Source organism: Leptonychotes weddellii, unplaced genomic scaffold (assembly GCF_054177405.1).
Source record: "Leptonychotes weddellii isolate Sample4059 unplaced genomic scaffold, ASM5417740v2 HiC_scaffold_2049, whole genome shotgun sequence".
Classification (NCBI taxonomy): domain Eukaryota; kingdom Metazoa; phylum Chordata; class Mammalia; order Carnivora; family Phocidae; genus Leptonychotes; species Leptonychotes weddellii.
Window position 1 is genome coordinate 8,565 of NW_027791631.1, and position 5,183 is coordinate 13,747.

Below are 5,183 nucleotides of genomic sequence, written 5' to 3' on the forward strand. Positions count from 1 at the left end.
CCCTGCTGGGTGCAAGAACTCACAAAACTCAGCCCCTCTCATTTTCCAAGCCAATGGCTTTGGGGAAGCCTTCTCCTTGTGCATTCCCCTGTGTATTCCTTTCTCCCTCACCCTTCTCTATAACCATGGCTCCCTCCTCTCTGCAGCACCTGAAATGTGGTTCTCCCTTAAACCATGTCTCTATACTTCCTACCTACTTTGATGTGGCCTCTTCTCCCCCTTTAGTTGTGAAGTTTGTTCTATCAGTCTTCAGATTGATTTCTGGGGTATTTGGGACGATTGATAGTTATCTAGATGTGTTCATGGCATAAGCTGAGCCTAGGGTCCTCCTTCTCCACCTCCATCTTGGGTTCTATCTTCCATGAAGATGTTTTAAGTGATAATATATTAGGTATAGGCCATCTTTTTTTTATTTTATTTTTTTATTTTTTTTAAAGATTTTATTTATTTATTTGACAGAGAGAGACACAGTGAGAGAGGGAACACAAGCAGGGGGAGCAGGAGAGGGAGAAGCAGGCTTCCCGCCGAGCAGGGAGCCTGATGCGGGGCTCGATCCCAGGACTCTGGGATCACAACCTGAGCCGAAGGCAGACGCTTAATGACTGAGCCACCCAGGCGCCCCGGTATAGGCCATATTAATCTCCAGGTTGCTGCTACTCAAACAAAGATCTTTGTAAAATATTATTTTCTCCAAATGCTATAAGGTATTGATTCAATTTAGCATCAATGGTGATGGGTCCAAGCTCTGCAATCTCCAACCCTGGGAAGACCATGTTTTGATTTTCTTTGGGCCATAAATCTAATGGCCACTGGGTTTCTGTGTCCATTTAAATTTGTTGGAATCTATTCTAATTTTTATCATTTCTTTTTCTTTTTTCTTTTTTTATGTAGAAAAGCAATTTATTCCATTATAAGCACTTACACAGTTAGTCATGGAGAGTAACAGGCCTGCTGGTGAAACAGGTCACCCAAAATAGAGATGGTACCAAACTAGTGGTCAAAGACTAACTCCTTAAAAAAAAAAAAAAAAAAAAAAAAGCAACTCTTATCCAGGATTAATTTAATTTTAAAAACAAATACAAGCTATCAATTCACTCTTCTCAACTCAACTGGACAGTCTACCTGTGGTATAACTGTTAGGTAAAAACATACATCTTTACAACTTGGTGGTCCCAAGTTTTTTAAAAAAACATTTCACAGAAAGGAAAGAAATATGAAAACAGCTCAAGAAATACACTAACAAGCAAAAATATATGGGGGAAAGAGGAACACATAGTTTTGACTTAACTGATGAAACTGAGAGGAGACTGGTCTACATAGGAAAATGTGCATCCTGGAAAGTCAGGTGTGAAAATTTTAGAATAGGAATTTATATGAATTGAATTTCCCCCATTTCCTGAATAAAAACGACATCTTGTGGTATTTATACTTCATGGCTCAGACACCTACCTCACTTGGCTCTACTCCTTCCTTACTTTAGCCTTTACTTAAAGGAGTCTGAAAAACTTGGGGATATAGCCTAAGAAGAAAAATAACCACACATAACATTCCCCTTTCTGTGCCTACTTTACACCTTTGTTACTAGAAAATTCCTAAAGAAAATTTAAATATAAGTCTGTGGCTTTACTGAATCAAGTCCCCCAGTTAATATTTAGAAAACACCCTCTGTTTGGGCTAGTAACATTGTTGATGGGATGGTACCTATCATAGAGGGATAGCCAAACAAAGTCTGTGTCTCAAAACCAGTGTTAAATCAATCTCAGGGTTGAGAGGAAAAAAAAAGGGGAGTCTAAAATCACAAGAAGTGCAGACATATCTAGGACCCTTGTCCTTCTGGATGACGCTTCCTTCAGGATCTTTATCATTATAAATGTTCTCTGCCATTTGCCACACTTGCATGATATTGTCTTCTGATACAGAACAAATCACCCAAGGTTCATTGGGATTCCAGGAGAAATCAGATATCTTGGCAGTGTGACCACCATGAATAAACAACAGTTCTGGTGGCCCATCTTCTGCATCTTCCGGGGATTGTTCCTCTCCAATTTTACTTAAATCCCAGACATTGTCTGCAATCAGTACCACTGGAAGCCAAAATAGTCTCATTGTGAGGCAACTACTGAACCTGGAATATTTCATCCTTATGTGATTCAAAGGAATGCAACTTAAGTTTCAGATTTCTCAGATCCCACAAGGCAACAGTCTTGTCGGCTGATCCTGTGGCCAGAATGAACTCACTATAAGGACTGAAAGATATGCAGTTCACTTCAGCAGTGTGAGCATCAACTGAGTGGCTTGGTTTGGAAGTATTGTTTGAACGAGTATCCCAGATCATGTTTCTGATCATCAGCAACTGACCCAAACAGAGACTCATGGAGCAGATGCCAGGAAACATCTTCTACCACCGCTGTATGTCCTGTAAAGATGGTCTTCGCATCCACCACTTTTCCTTCCTTTGGAACAGCACTGATGTCCCAGAGGCAGATGGTATGGTCATCTGAAGCACCAAGTGCCCACTGAGATTTGGGTTCCAAGAAAGTCCATAGCCTTCCTTCTGATGTCCACGCAGATGCAAGTCTGCGTTGCATTCTCCAGAAGGATCTGGTTTGGAAGGATGTTTTGTATAGTCAAAAACAAGAACATCACTGGATGGAGTCTTTGTTGCAATGATGCAAGCATTCTGGGGCATATAACAAGCCCGGTTTACTTCTTCATGGTTGATCCTGATTTCTATTTCAATTTTTCCACTAACTGAGCCAAAACCTCCAAATTCTCCTTTCTCACTGTCCTAGTGTGAAACATCAAACTGAGCATCATCATTAGGGGGCTGCACACTGGCTATCACAAGATGGTTTTGTTCATCTAACGTGTGTGTTCCCAGGACAAGTTGGTGAATGCTGAAGTCTTTCTCTTCCGGTCTGGTTACATCTGGAAGCCACTGTGCAGTTAGGCTAGGCCTCTCCAGAGCATGGGTCATCACCAAATCATAAAGAAAAGGGGTGTTCTTTTTCCATATTTTGTATTCTTCGTTGATCACACGTTCTTCTGCGTCATCAAAGGCTTCCTTGTCGGCCATGGCGGGCAGGCAAGCCGGGGGGATCCCGGGGTCAAGCGTTGCGGGAGGGGCAGGGAAGCTACCGGCACTTGCTTTGCATGCACGGCCCCTATTTTTCCTGCTGCCTAATTTTTATCATTTCTTGTCTGGTATAAGCTTGCTCTTCAGTGAATCTGATTGGTTATATATTCTCATTTGTTGTAGTTTTGTCTGTTTTTTTATGGGCCTAGTTTCTAGTTATAGTTACCAGGGTCAAAGTATTAAAATAATCCTTGTCCTGGGGTGTGGATTGGTACCCTTAGAAACAAGGGAGTCTGGGTTTCTTCCTACTCTGGAGATGACTTTTTGTGCAGGCACTTTTCCTTTCTGCCTGTCAGCATTCATGTTACTTCATGCTCCTAATAAGGGTATATAGTTATATAGAATATAACTCACTGGGTTGGGTGATCAGGCTAACATCTGGAGATTCCTTAATTTTAAGTTTTGTCTGGACTAAGTCTTCAGTAGGTCTCCAGAGATCCTCAGAAATGAATATATAATCAATTCTACCCCTAAACCACCTCTTAGGTAATTTTGGTAAGGTTAGTTAATGAGTCATATTAATTACTATCCTTCTGTTGTTCACAACTGTGTTTTAAATGTTTTATTGTAGAACCTTGATGTTGGGGTGCAGATAGTTTATGTGTGGGCCATGCAGGTCAGGGTATCCAGGCACTTATTACAGGGAACATTCCAGTAGAAGCCTGGTGATGGGAGCAGTACAAGTCATCTGTCTGCTTCCAAGCCCTAATCTACACATATGTGCATATTCACACTGAGGAAGCACTGGAGAAAACTGGACTGCCTTGCCAGGGTGATGGCAGGCAGATTGGCTGCTGTAGCCTCTAGTAAGAGACATCTTGGAGCTTTCATTTCTGAACTCCAGATTTCATCAGAAAGCCAGCCAAATGTAGACTGATGTCACTAGTTTAAAGCTGATGCCTCAAAAATATTGTCAGAGGTTGACTTTCACTGCCCAAGAGGTGATACAGATGGTTGGGGCCAGCTGATGTTCCCCAGGTCTTGGGGGCTCTGGCTTCCCAAGGCTGGCTGACAGGTACATACTATGCATGCATGGCCTGTGTAGGTCATGGTAGCTAGGGACCTGGAAGAGGCCAAATGTCAGGAGGGTCCAGGTGTCAAGAGCAGGCTCTTGGGGATCTATGACATATGCTTAAATCTAAGCCCTAATCTACACAAACATGCATATTCTTCCTATGGGCAAATCTGGAGGAATCTGAACTGCCTTGCCAGGGCACTGCTGAGCAGGCTGGTCAGGGTACCTTTCATTAAGAGAAACCTGACAGCATTGATTACTGGTTTTGGGGAGGAAAATTTTTTTCTCTACCCTTCAATATTCTTCTAACTGGTCTTTCTCTACCCTTCAATATTCCTCTAACTGGTCTAAGACTTAAATTTACATGAGACAGATTAACAAGGAGGAAAAAACCTGAAGTTTTATTATGTGTATACAGAGGACCAATAATGAAATTGAGATTCAAAAAATGACCAAGTCATGCAACTTTTTTATGTTTTATACAAAGAAACATAAAATCTGTTAATAATTGGCAGGACAAATAAAACTTATGTTCTGGAGCTTAATTAGTAAAGAATTCTAAATAGCATTTGGGTTGAGGTAATAGATTAGTAAAAGTAACAAGGTTTGATTATATAGCCTTCTTGACTCTGAATTCCTTAGCTCTGATGATTAGGATGTCTCTACCTGGTATAAGAAGGGTACCTCTCACATGGGAGACTTATTTCTTGCTGTCTAGAGATAAAGGAGTATCAGAGTGTTCTTCATACAGTAGCCATCTCTTAGTAACTTTAATTCAAAATAATCAGTGTGCCAAAGTGGCATATTTTGGGGGGCAGTCTGCCTTTAGCCCCTATGGTTCCCTCCTCTGAAACCTCCCTGGAAGTTTTGCATACCAAAATTGGTTTTTTTTTTTTATGTTATGTTAATCACCATACATTACATCATTAGTTTTTGATGTTGTGTTCCATGATTCATTGTTTGCATGCAACACCCAGTGCTCCATGCAGAATGTGCCCTCCTTAATACCCATCACCAGGCTAACCCATTCCC

The 5,183-nt window shown here is 41.3% G+C and overlaps 1 pseudogene; it reads right to left on the reverse strand.

Moving 5' to 3' along the window:
* Nucleotides 1–871: 871 nt before the first annotated feature.
* Nucleotides 872–3,340, reverse strand: LOC102749340 (histone-binding protein RBBP4 pseudogene; annotated as a pseudogene).
* Between the last annotated feature and the right edge of the window lie 1,843 nt (nt 3,341–5,183).